The sequence below is a fragment of the Hyla sarda genome, chromosome 8, assembly GCF_029499605.1.
Source record: "Hyla sarda isolate aHylSar1 chromosome 8, aHylSar1.hap1, whole genome shotgun sequence".
Classification (NCBI taxonomy): domain Eukaryota; kingdom Metazoa; phylum Chordata; class Amphibia; order Anura; family Hylidae; genus Hyla; species Hyla sarda.
In genome coordinates, this window is record NC_079196.1 from 88,142,506 (window position 1) to 88,156,724 (window position 14,219).

The window sequence follows — 14,219 nt, forward strand, 5'->3', positions numbered from 1 at the left end:
ACAGTGAGTGCCTGAATTTTTTCAAGGAATTATACAAAGCCCACATTTTCTAATGTGAATTGTCTATTGTGGAGTTGGTGGATATCCACACCTTGGCTTAACAAACCGTCTACACAAAAATGTTATATATTCTAAGCTATCTAACAGTGTCAGCTGTTTAGAAAATTAAGCTGACATATTCTCTTTAAAGGGGTTCTCCAGTGGAAGAAAACGTTTTCAAATCAACTGGTGCCAGGAAGTTAAACAGATTTGTAAATTACTATTAGAAAATCTTAATCCTTCCAGTACTTATCGGTTGCAGTATTCTCCAGAAGAAGTTGTGTAGTTCTTTCCAGTCTGACCATAGTGCTCTCTGTTGCCACCTCTGTCCATGTCAGGAACTGTCCAGAGCAGGAGAAGATTACTATTGGGAATTGCTACTACTCTGAACAGTTCTTGACATGGACAGAGGTGGCAACAGAGAGCACTGTGGTCAGACTGAAGAGCATACATCAGCTGATAAGTAAAGGAATGATTAAGATTTCTAAATAGAAGTCAATTACAAATCTGTTTTTACTTTCTGGCACCAGTTGGACATAATGCTAATCATAGCGCTAATCAACTGATTGTCCCAGATCTGGTAGCTGGAACCCAGGGTCACGAGAGAAATAGGGGCAGATATACTTCTTGTAGCAGTCACTTTCAGAGAACTGCTACAATGTGGTGCCCATTCAAATGAATAGGTCATGTAATACATATGTGTGCTGAGTCACTCAGAGAAGGAGTCATTCTGAACTAATCTGCCTTAGGGTGCATTCACACGGCTGTCTATCCCCGTTTTTTTTTTATCCCTGTTTCGGTTCTGTTCTTGCAGGCTGTAAATGGATTAAAAACGGTTTGAAAACAAATAACATTCATTTTTTTACAATCTGTTTACATCCGTTTGTACCCGTCTGCAATCATTTTCGTTTTTTGAACGGCAGGAAAAGCACCACACAGTATTTTTTATTTCGTCAAAGAAACGGAAGAAAAAATGGATACAGTAAATTTAACATTGAAGTCTATGGAAAACAGATGAGCCTTTAATGTCATCCATTTGCATCCGTTTTTTCAATCTGTTTTTTATCCATTTTTACTTTTTTTTGGTTTATTAACTGAACAATAACGGATCCAAATGGATAAAAACTGATAACATCCATTTGCATCCATTATTGTCCATTTTTAAGTCTGTGTTTATTTTTGACGGGAGAAGAACGGGATGAGTCTAGACGGCCATGTGAACACAGCCTTAGAGAGGAGGGTAGAAAGCCCTATATGACGTCAATATGCCCAAATGAGACATAATGACAAATGCTATTCTAGTCATCCTACCCCTTTAACAATTTACTTTGCCTGAAGCTTTCAATAAATTTTCTATATAAATCATCCTCCAAAGTATTTTTCAAACAAATGTTTTTTTTTTTAGCAATACCAGTGGCTTACTACGAAGTCAACACTGAGATGCTCCGTAATAATAATTATGAAAAGAATCTGATGTAATTAATACAATCCCTGTAATTAGACCTGATAGCGCTACTATTGTGTGTCAGTGAACTTTTATGATGCCTGTAAATCCTCTATTGAAAGCCATTAATGAGCAAGGACCGCACTACCGAGCCCATATAAAGCTAAATCCCTTTTATGTGTTACAATTTATGAGAGAACTTAGAGACACATACCACAAAGGGATTTCTACAAGCAAAAGAAGAATCCACAAAAATAGCTTTATATATTTCAGAAGAGGCACAAATACTTACATAAATATAAATTATAGTGTATGCCTGAAAAATAGCTCACAAAATTTAAGACACTAAGGTAAACTCTTTCAGAAGGGCTGTAAGGTGTGATTATCTCTGGAGGTGCCAATGACTGGCTTCTGGGATAATAATGGACCAGAGGTATAGCTAAATCATAGGAAGGATGAACTGGGGATGGCAAAATGGCTGGAAATCAAGTGCTAGGGATATTTATAACTGTGCGGTTCCTGACCGGGGAAACTGAGTATATTATAAATGTTTAGATATGCAGAAGTAGCAGAGTTGACAGTCAGAGTCATAAGTGTTACGTAGATACTTATCCCTCCAAGTCTGACTGTTAACTACATGGGTAAAGCCGCAGCTCTGCGCAGTAACACCTCAATTTTTTCACCCAATTTTTTTTTTTAATAATAATAAAGTTGTAGTGTTTGGAAGCACACGTGAATGGGTCTGGACTGCCATACAGCATTGTGCCCAGGAAAAGGAGTAGCACTGATACTTTATAAAAACTTCAGACAAAGAAGTGTATAGTCCAGCTCACTCCCTCAGCCCGTCGCGCCCGGACCGGCGTGGGCAACACCGACTGGAACCAACAAGCAAAAGCAAAATGTCCAGCGCGAATATCAAGGAACTGGATGTTTATTCCAATGAAAGCCAAAAAGACAAGGAGAACATGACAAGGTGACGCGTTTCGGTCCTAAGACTGGACCTTAGTCATGACTTAGGTATGACTAAAGTCCAGTCTTAGGACCGAAACGCGTCACCTTGTCATGTTCTCCTTGTCTTTTTGGCTTTCATTGGAATAAACATCCAGTTCCTTGATATTCGCGCTGGAAATTTTGCATTTGTTTATAAAAACTTACATGTATTAACTTAGTAAGTAAATAGGAGCTAAAGAATACAAACATTTCAGCCTAGTAGCATAATATGGTGGTTCCAAAACTTTTTAGGCCAAAGAACACCAAACAACCTACAGATCCCACTTAGGGACCCTAATTCTTCTCCACATTGCTAGTTTTTTTGCTGTTATATTTCCTACCTGGAAATGTCCACCCCAACCTAAAGCGTACCTTTCAGATCCCACAAAAAGAAATATGTTACACAGTAACAGTACCTAATCCAGACCATGTACATCTCATTTTTATGCCTCAATCACCTATATTTATTATATAAAATACCTCTTTTCATTAGCTCACAGTGTTAGAAATCCTCTCTGGGGAAGGGAGCATGTCCCTCCCTTGTGGTTGTGGGAGGTCACTGGTGTGTCTGCTCATGCAGCCTTGTCCATCAGTCATCTCTTGTCCATGACTCATAGATGAGCTTGATGCTGCTGCAGGACTGGTTAGTATCCCAGTAGGTATTGGGACCCCTAGTGGTGGGATTTTCAGGAGTTGCTTTCTTATGGTGTTTAATTTTCATCAGTACAACATATACAAAGCTTTTGGATATGACAGTGCCCATTTAATATCTTAGTAGTACACAAGGCAATTTCATCAGCTCCTCAAATTATTTCATCAGATACCAGAAATGAATTTAGACTCTGGACTTTAGACACAAACATTAATTGAAAACACAAACATTTATTTTAATTCCAGAATAAATACCTAAACAAAAAGGATAACAAGTTTGAGGATGATAATAGAGGCAATCTGCTGGTGGGAATAAACTGTCCTCTCCAGTCAGCAGAAAATGCCTTACCTTGACTTTCCTTCTTCTCACATGACAATGCAGCCTTGTTTGAACTATATGTGTCCCTGAATGGTCCAGCAAATGCGTATGCCTCCTGCCATTACTGGGAGAAAGTCCACAGAGGACCATATATCTCACCATGGAACTCTGAGCTTCCTCAGAACGAACTTTGTAAAACTGTGCTGTAAAAATAAAAATATTGGAAGACAATTAGAATGAATTTCAATGGTAAATTGACGTTACCTTTGAAATGTGTATCTGCTATCAATGAACATGTCTTCCACTGCTTTTCAGTCTATATGTATCAAGACAAAGACATCAATGTGGAACATATATAGAGCATGCTCAACCATTCAAGTATATGCTCAAGACGGTCACTTATAACCAAGGGCAACAAGGCAAAACAAAGAAGGGAAATGGGGGATTAGTAAATATATATATATATATATATATATATATATATGAGCTCTCTCTCTCTCTCTCTCTCTTTCTCTCTCTCTCTCTCTCTCTCTCTCTCTCTCTCGATATGTGTCACTAAGGCTCCTGGCCTTGGTGAAGTAAGAGACAGTATTTATTCAGTGTCTGTGCTGCTATGCAGACCGACACTGGGGCCATAGTATGGCTGGAAGGCCAACCCAGGACCGCTCTTACTGGGAATGGTCAAGTGTAGGGTGTGGGCCATTCCCCACAATCCAGGCCATCTTTTGTTGGCTTTAAAGCTAGGCTGACTCACCAGCTGAGGGGGATTTGCTAGTTGCAGCTCACACTGCCAGAGAGAGCTGAGAGTGGAGTTCATCCCTGAGAGCTTGGAAGTTGGTGAGCAGACTGCTTGCAGGCCTGGAAAAGACTTGTTTGACGCTGCATGGCATGAACTCAGGTGTGGACAAACACCTAAGGAACGCAGGTGGACTTTCTGTAACTTTTTCCTTTGTTCGGCATTTAAGACTGTTTGCTGTGTGCCAAGTGTGAATAAAACACTGAACTTTGATTTGAAAGCCCTGTTTCCGTGCCTCTATACTGCAACCACACCCACCTGTATGGAAGAGCGAGTCATCACAATACATATATATATATATATATATATATATATATATATATTGCATATATATATATATATATATTTATATGCTCTGGACTTGATGAAGGGAGGAATCCCGAAAGCTTGTATCTACAAAAATCTAATAGTCTAATAAAAAAGGTATTACAAGATACTGCAACATTCTTTGATTTGGATCTGCATCACTGGACAAATACGGCTACTCAAATTTACTATATATATTATTATTATTTTTATTTTTTTATGTTTGAATGTTAAAAATATATTAAATTTTACCTAACAGATCAGTTTAGGCCCATTTATCTTTAACCCATTAAAACCCTCTGTAAAACTGATAGATTTAGCCTCATGTCTCTACAGCACACAGTGCACACAATACACCATTGGAGAGCGTTATCAAGATCTGTGTAGAGAAAGAGAGGTGCAGGTACCCACAACAACCAATCAGATCGCTTTTTTTATTTTTCAGAGGCCTTTAAAAAAATGAAAGAAGCAATCGGATTGGTTACTATGGCCAACTGAACTACTCATCTTGTTCTAAAAAGACTTTGATAAATGTTGCCCCCCCCCCCCCCCCATGGTTTTCTTTATTTTATAAACACATTATAAAATATCATATTTTACCAGTTTCCTGACAACCATTCCTCGTACAACCATAGCTCCTCATCTTCCACCCTTTTGGTTCTCCCCTCCAGTATATTTTAGGTCCTGTACAGCTCTCCCTCTTCCCCATCATTTTCTCCTAAAGATTTTGCACAGCTCAGAAAAACAAAGTAATTAGCCTTGCATCCCACATTAAAAAAGCATAAAATGAAATCTTCCGAATTGCAATAGAAAGAAACCTAACAATTATTCAAACATTCATTAATGAAATTACAGCAATTAAATGCAAATGCCTCCATTCTTCTTCATTATTGTGACCGTGCTGCAGTTCCTCTCAGAAGTGACATCATAACGCTGGGCATACAAGTCATGTTCAGTTACGCCTCATCGATGCGGTGAATCGTCTTAACTATCATCACGTTAGGAGACACATGAGGAATTACACTTTTAAGGCTTCATAATGGAAATGATATTGTAAGCTACATGCTGAAATCCTTCCTAAAATCTTTAGCTATGGCTCCTGATTAGCTGCTTGTCTTATCTTGTAAATGCAAAGTGTAGTAATAACAGATCTATTGTGTTACGGTCAGATGTAACAAGAAGGATGCAGACACTTGCGCAAATAGTATTTTGATATACTGATATATTATAGACATTTCGTTCTGGAAATTGCTGTTAGTAAGGTAAAAGAGGGCTATCAGATGTGCGTGAATGATAATTGGAAAATACTAGAAGACAAGAAAAGTTTTGTAAACATTTCCCAATTATTTTACATTCTTCTGGTTTATGTTAGGCAATGATACCGTCTGTTTATTTATAGAATAAAAACACAGGTAAGGTTGACATATAAAATCATATGAGAAATAATAATTTCTTGTTTCGGGCATTGACGCAATAAAAACATAAGAGATTCTTTAAAATGTCTCATAACTTCTAATAAATGTCTCTAATATCATTACATTATATGGTGCAAGCTCTGGGCCATGTCTGACCTGTCCTACATGTGCTCCAGTTTTATAAGAGAACATTTTGTCTCTAGACATTTATAAACACTGTATGTACCAGAGATGTGCATAGACTCCCCATTTTAGCTTCAGTAATGGTTCTTTTTTGAGTTGCTACCTGGTTTTGGGTCTGATTTTTGGTTTTAGATTAGGTTGGATTGGATTTCACAAAGAAATAAACATTAGAGATTAAAGAACCAAACCTACAGTACCTGAGTTCGGTTGAGAACTTTACTAAAAGTTTGGTTCAGTTAGAACTCAAACTTTGGGTGGTCTGGTTTGGCATAACCTGCTAAAATAACAGTAGCAAACAGGAGAAGTGTTACGCCGAGCGCTCCGGGTTCCCGCTCCTCCCCGGAGCGCTCGCTTCACCTCCTCCGCTGCAGCGCCCCGGTCACGTCCTCTGACCCGGGGCGCTGCGATCCTGCTGCTAGCCGGGATGCGATTCGCGATGCGGGTAGCGCCCGCTCGCGATGCGCACCCCGGCTCTCCTACCTGACTCGCTCCCCGTCTGTTCTGTCCCGGCGCGCGCGGCCCCGCTCCCTAGGGCGCGCGCGCGCCGGGTCTCTGCGATTTAAAGGGCCACTGCGCCGCTGATTGGCGCAGTGGTTCCAATTAGAGTTATCACCTGTGCACTCCCTATATTACCTCACTTCCCTTGCACTCCCTTGCCGGATCTTGTTGCCTTAGTGCCAGTGAAAGCGTTCCTTGTGTGTCCTTTGCCAGTGTTTCCAGACCTTCTGCCGTTGCCCCTGACTACGATCCTTGCTGCCTGCCCCGACCTTCTGCTACGTCCGACCTTGCTTCTGCCTACTCCCTTGTACCGCGCCTATCTTCAGCAGCCAGAGAGGTGAGCCGTTGCTAGTGGATACGACCTGGTCACTACCGCCGCAGCAAGACCATCCCGCTTTGCGGCGGGCTCTGGTGAAAACCAGTAGTGGCTTAGAACCGGTCCACTAGCACGGTCCACGCCAATCCCTCTCTGGCACAGAGGGTCCACTACCTGCCAGCCGGCATCGTGACAGTAGATCCGGCCATGGATCCCGCTGAAGTTCCTCTGCCAGTTGTCGCTGACCTCACCACGGTGGTCGCCCAGCAGTCACAACAGATTGCGCAACAAGGCCAACAGCTGTCTCAACTGACCATTATGCTACAACAGTTGCTACCACAGCTTCAGCAGTCATCTCCTCCGCCAGCTCCTGCACCTCCTCCGCAGCGAGTGGCCGCTCCTGGGATACGCTTATCCTTGCCGGATAAGTTTGATGGGGACTCTAAGTTTTGCCGTGGCTTCCTTTCCCAATGTTCCCTGCATCTGGAGATGATGTCGGACCTGTTTCCCACTGAAAGGTCTAAGGTGGCTTTCGTAGTCAGTCTTCTGTCCGGAAAAGCCCTGTCATGGGCCACACCGCTCTGGGACCGCAATGACCCCGTCACTGCCTCAGTACACTCCTTCTTCTCGGAAATCCGAAGTGTCTTTGAGGAACCTGCCCGAGCCTCTTCTGCTGAGACTGCCCTGTTGAACCTGGTCCAGGGTAATTCTTCCGTTGGCGAGTATGCCGTACAATTCCGTACACTTGCTTCAGAATTGTCCTGGAATAATGAGGCCCTCTGCGCGACCTTCAAAAAAGGCCTATCCAGCAACATTAAAGATGTTCTGGCCGCACGAGAAATTCCTGCTAATCTACATGAACTTATTCACCTAGCCACTCGCATTGACATGCGTTTTTCTGAAAGGCGTCAGGAACTCCGCCAAGATATGGACTCTGTTCGCACGAGGCGTTTCGTCTCCTCGGCACCTCTCTCCTCTGGTCCCCTGCAATCTGTTCCTGTGCCTCCCGCCGTGGAGGCTATGCAGGTCGACCGGTCTCGCCTGACACCTCAAGAGAGGACACGACGCCGTATGGAGAACCTCTGCCTGTACTGTGCTAGTACCGAACACTTCCTGAGGGATTGTCCTATCCGTCCTCCCCGCCTGGAAAGACGTACGCTGACTCCGCACAAAGGTGAGACAGTCCTTGATGTCTACTCTGCTTCTCCACGTCTTACTGTGCCTGTGCGGATGTCTGCTTCTGCCTTCTCCTTCTCTACAGTGGCCTTCTTGGACTCTGGTTCTGCAGGAAATTTTATTTTGGCCTCTCTCGTCAACAGGTTCAACATCCCAGTGACCAGTCTCGCCAGACCCCTCTACATCAATTGTGTAAATAATGAAAGATTGGACTGTACCATACGTTTCCGCACGGAGCCCCTTCTTATGAGCATCGGATCTCATCATGAGAGGATTGAACTTTTGGTCCTCCCCAATTGCACCTCGGAGATTCTCCTTGGACTTCCCTGGCTTCAACTTCATTCCCCAACCCTGGATTGGTCCACTGGGGAGATCAAGAGTTGGGGGTCCTCTTGTTCTAAGAACTGTCTAAAACCGGTTCCCAGTAACCCTTGCCGTAACTCTGTGGTTCCTCCAGTAACCGGTCTCCCCAAGGCCTATATGGACTTCGCGGATGTGTTCTGCAAAAAACAAGCTGAGACTCTACCTCCTCACAGGCCTTATGATTGCCCTATCGACCTCCTCCCGGGTACTACTCCACCCCGGGGCAGAATTTATCCTCTCTCTGCCCCAGAGACTCTTGCCATGTCCGAATACGTCCAGGAGAATCTAAAAAGGGGCTTTATCCGTAAATCCTCCTCTCCTGCCGGAGCCGGATTTTTCTTTGTCTCCAAAAAAGATGGCTCCCTACGTCCTTGCATTGACTACCGCGGTCTTAATAAAATCACGGTTAAGAACCGCTACCCCTTACCCCTCATCTCTGAACTCTTTGATCGCCTCCAAGGTGCCCACATCTTCACTAAATTGGACTTAAGAGGCGCCTATAACCTCATCCGCATCAGAGAGGGGGACGAGTGGAAAACGGCATTTAACACCAGAGATGGACACTTTGAGTATCTGGTCATGCCCTTTGGACTGTGCAATGCCCCTGCCGTCTTCCAAGACTTTGTCAATGAAATTTTTCGTGATCTATTGTACTCCTGTGTTGTGGTATATCTGGACGATATCCTAATTTTTTCTGCCAATCTAGAGGAACACCGCCGGCATGTCCGTATGGTTCTTCAGAGACTTCGTGACAACCAACTCTATGCCAAAATTGAGAAATGTCTGTTTGAATGCCAATCTCTTCCTTTTCTAGGATATTTGGTCTCTGGCCAGGGACTACAGATGGATCCAGACAAACTCTCTGCCGTCTTAAATTGGCCACGCCCCTCCGGACTCCGTGCTATCCAACGCTTTTTGGGGTTCGCCAATTATTACAGGCAATTTATTCCACATTTTTCTACCATTGTGGCTCCTATCGTGGCTTTAACCAAGAAAAATGCTGATCCCAAGTCCTGGCCTCCTCAAGCAGAAGACTCCTTTAAACAACTCAAGTCTGCCTTTTCTTCGGCTCCCGTGCTCTCCAGACCTGACCCTTCCAAACCCTTCCTATTGGAGGTTGATGCCTCCTCAGTAGGAGCTGGAGCTGTTCTTCTACAAAAAAATCCTTCCGGGCATGCTGTCACTTGTGGTTTTTTCTCTAGGACCTTCTCTCCAGCGGAGAGGAACTACTCCATCGGGGATCGAGAGCTTCTAGCCATTAAATTAGCACTTGAGGAATGGAGGCATCTGCTGGAGGGATCAAGATTTCCTGTTATTATCTACACCGACCACAAGAACCTCTCCTACCTCCAGTCGGCCCAACGGCTGAATCCTCGCCAGGCCCGGTGGTCTCTGTTCTTTGCCCGATTTAATTTTGAGATTCACTTTCGTCCTGCCGATAAGAACATTAGAGCCGATGCTCTCTCTCGTTCCTCGGATGCCTCAGAAGTTGATCTCCCTCCGCAGCACATCATTCCACCCGACTGCCTGATCTCCACTTCTCCTGCCTCCATCAGACAGACTCCTCCAGGAAAGACCTTTGTTTCCCCACGCCAACGCCTCGGAATCCTCAAATGGGGTCACTCCTCCCATCTCGCAGGTCATGCGGGCATCAAGAAATCTGTGCAACTCATCTCCCGCTTCTATTGGTGGCCGACTCTGGAGACGGATGTTGGGGACTTTGTGCGAGCCTGCACTATCTGTGCCCGGGATAAGACTCCTCGCCAGAAGCCCGCTGGGTTTCTTCATCCTCTGCCTGTCCCCGAACAGCCTTGGTCTCTGATTGGTATGGATTTTATTACTGATTTACCCCCTTCCCGTGGCAACACCATTATTTGGGTGGTCGTTGATCGATTCTCCAAAATGGCACATTTCATTCCTCTTCCTGGTCTTCCTTCTGCGCCTCAGTTGGCTAAACAATTTTTTGTACACATTTTTCGTCTTCACGGGTTGCCTACGCAGATTGTCTCGGATAGAGGGGTCCAATTCGTGTCTAAATTCTGGAGAGCTCTCTGTAAACAACTCAAGATTAAATTAAATTTTTCCTCTGCATATCATCCCCAGTCCAATGGACAAGTAGAAAGAATTAACCAGATCCTGGGTGATTATTTGCGACATTTTGTTTCCTCCCGCCAGGATGACTGGGCAGATCTCCTTCCATGGGCCGAATTCTCGTATAACTTCAGGGTCTCTGAATCTTCCTCCAAATCCCCATTTTTCGTGGTGTACGGCCGTCACCCTCTTCCCCCCCTCCCTACCCCCTTGCCCTCTGGTCTGCCCGCTGTGGATGAAATTTCTCGTGACCTTTCCATTATATGGAGAGAGACCCAAAATTCTCTCTTACAGGCTTCTTCACGCATGAAGAGGTTCGCGGATAAGAAAAGAAGAGCTCCCCCCGTTTTTTCCCCTGGAGACAAGGTATGGCTCTCCGCTAAATATGTCCGCTTCCGTGTCCCTAGCTACAAGTTGGGACCACGCTATCTTGGTCCTTTCAAAATTCTGTGTCAAATTAATCCTGTCTCTTATAAACTTCTTCTCCCTCCTTCTCTTCGTATCCCTAATGCCTTTCACGTCTCTCTTCTCAAACCACTCATCCTCAACCGTTTTTCTCCCAAATCTGTTCCTCCCACTCCTGTTTCCGGCTCCTCGGACGTCTTCTCGGTCAAGGAGATTTTGGCTGCCAAAAAGGTCAGAGGAAAAAATTTTTTTTTAGTAGACTGGGAGGGTTGTGGTCCTGAAGAGAGATCCTGGGAACCTGAGGACAACATCCTTGACAAAAGTCTGCTCCTCAGGTTCTCAGGCTCCAAGAAGAGGGGGAGACCCAAGGGGGGGGGTACTGTTACGCCGAGCGCTCCGGGTTCCCGCTCCTCCCCGGAGCGCTCGCTTCACCTCCTCCGCTGCAGCGCCCCGGTCACGTCCTCTGACCCGGGGCGCTGCGATCCTGCTGCTAGCCGGGATGCGATTCGCGATGCGGGTAGCGCCCGCTCGCGATGCGCACCCCGGCTCTCCTACCTGACTCGCTCCCCGTCTGTTCTGTCCCGGCGCGCGCGGCCCCGCTCCCTAGGGCGCGCGCGCGCCGGGTCTCTGCGATTTAAAGGGCCACTGCGCCGCTGATTGGCGCAGTGGTTCCAATTAGAGTTATCACCTGTGCACTCCCTATATTACCTCACTTCCCTTGCACTCCCTTGCCGGATCTTGTTGCCTTAGTGCCAGTGAAAGCGTTCCTTGTGTGTCCTTTGCCAGTGTTTCCAGACCTTCTGCCGTTGCCCCTGACTACGATCCTTGCTGCCTGCCCCGACCTTCTGCTACGTCCGACCTTGCTTCTGCCTACTCCCTTGTACCGCGCCTATCTTCAGCAGCCAGAGAGGTGAGCCGTTGCTAGTGGATACGACCTGGTCACTACCGCCGCAGCAAGACCATCCCGCTTTGCGGCGGGCTCTGGTGAAAACCAGTAGTGGCTTAGAACCGGTCCACTAGCACGGTCCACGCCAATCCCTCTCTGGCACAGAGGGTCCACTACCTGCCAGCCGGCATCGTGACAAGAAGGATGAAGGATCACATTAACTCAGGGAATCTCATAATGCATCTCAAACAGCTCTCCCAGCCAATCAGGAGGAAGTGTAGGAGTGATGTCAAAGCCACTAGAAAAGCCTATGCATCTAGCTTTAGCAGCCATTTTAGATAGCAGGAGTTAGGTGAAGATCCCTGTGAGGGACACCAAGCAGTGAACAACACAGATAGGAGAAGTATCACACATATATAATAATTGTAGAAAATCTGATTTAATAGGTTTAGAGTGACAGTTTTTTGTTTTGTTTTACACTAATTATAAAAAAAAAGCCATGCAGATAGGGTGTGTGCTTTCTAGATGCAATCCTGTTGCTACTCCCCAAAGCGTAGAAAAAGCCACTGTTTCTTTACTTTTCAGGCACAAAACCTGTTGCTATTACCAAAAAGGGATATAATCAATTTCTTCCTTCGATATCTGTGTGCGCATACAAACAAGGGATCATTTTTTTAAAAGTATAAAAAGATCCGCTTGTGCAGTGTGTGTTCATTTATTATGAACGCGTTTTAACCATTACCCACAACAGTACATTCTGCCATAACTTTTAAGTTAACTTTGTTGTCCAAACAGCTCAGAAGTACATAGTGTAACGGGATCGCTGTCTCCTGGTTAGATGGGCAATTTTGCCACACAAATACATTCCACTTCAGCAAGTATGGCACAACTGGTCACCACCAGTTTTACTTTCTTCCAAAACAGGAAAATAAAACAAACAATAACAAAACTTAGGCCGTCTGGCCACTGACTATATACAAGGCAGTTGTGATTTAAAGGGGTACTCCAGTAGTAAACATTTTTTTCCAAATCAACTGGTGCCAGAAAGTTACACAGATTTTTTAATTGACTTCTATTTAAAAATCTTAATTCTTACAGTACTTATCAGCTGCTGTATGCTCCAGAGGAAGCTTTATTTCTTTCTGGAGTTCTTTTAAGTCTGACCACAGTGCTCTCTGCTGACACCTCTGTCCGTATCAGGAACTGTCCAAAGCAGGAGAGGTTTGCTATGTGGATTTGCTTGTACTCTGGACAGTTCCTGACATGGACAAAGGTGTCATCAGATAGCACTGTGGTCAGACTGGAAAGAACTCCAGAAATATATTCAAATTCCTGTGGAGCATACAGCAGCTTACAAATCTGTTTAACTTTCTGGCACCAGTTAATGTAAAAAAAAATGTTTTCCAGTGGAGTACCCCTTTAACTCTAGTAAACAGCTCCCAAACAAAACCTCCAGCATTTGGTTACTCACAATATGTAGCTTTTCCCAGGAGGAGGAAGCCAGCACCTTGTGAGCTTTCTGTTCTCTTATAACACAACTTACAATTGCAGGTGAACTAGCCACAATCATTCCAAATACCTGGAGTGACTAAGTGCAATAGGGAAATCCACTTTCCTGCTCTCTGGCTGCTTTTACAATGGAAAGACAGGAACCTGGATGAAATGCGTACTCCTTTCACCTTTAAACCCCTGGTCCTGTCACAATAGATATACTCTGAAGGGACCTAACAGTGTTATATAAGGCTTGTAGTGCTCTTAGGCAGTGTTATACACACATTTTGAGTCTACTGGCCGTTAGCTTGGGCAGAACAAGTTCAGTTAGAGCCAGAATTTTTTGCCAGTTGAGTTGGGTGAACCGGTAGAACCGAACTTTTAAAAAGTTTTGTTATCTCTAATAAATATGTCATTATAAAGACATTCTGTAACAGGAGTACCTGTTCTTGTTGTGATTCCTCTGGGCTGCTTTAGTGTAGGGTGGATCCATGCCAAAGAACAGTGTCTAAGGGCAGGACTGCCATCAGAAATTTTGGGGCCCCTTACACAGCTCAGGCCTGGGCCCCCTGGACATCCCTCACAGTATCGCAAATAGCACATATCACATTGCACATCCTATGACGTACAACATGATACCAGTATCAGCATTACAAATCAGGCTACTACCGCCATGCACTTTTATCCCCTCCCCCCTTTATCAACCCCCTGTGCTATATAATTTGCTAAATTGTTATTTTAAAAAAATAGTAAAATAAAACAAAGCCTATAAAAATTGGTTATTGGTGTAATCGTATGGAACTACAGAATAAAGATAACATCATTTTTACTAAAAAGTGCACTGGGTAGA

At 44.5% G+C, this 14,219-nt stretch overlaps 1 long non-coding RNA gene across 1 annotated transcript in view; it reads right to left on the minus strand.

The window, feature by feature from the left end:
- LOC130284176 (uncharacterized) overlaps positions 1 to 14,219 on the minus strand; it is a 79,432-nt gene that overhangs the window by 64,516 nt on the left and 697 nt on the right. The window contains exon 2 of the long non-coding RNA XR_008846934.1: positions 3,474 to 3,646. This is a non-coding gene — a long non-coding RNA (uncharacterized LOC130284176). The remainder of the gene's footprint in view (positions 1 to 3,473; positions 3,647 to 14,219) is intronic.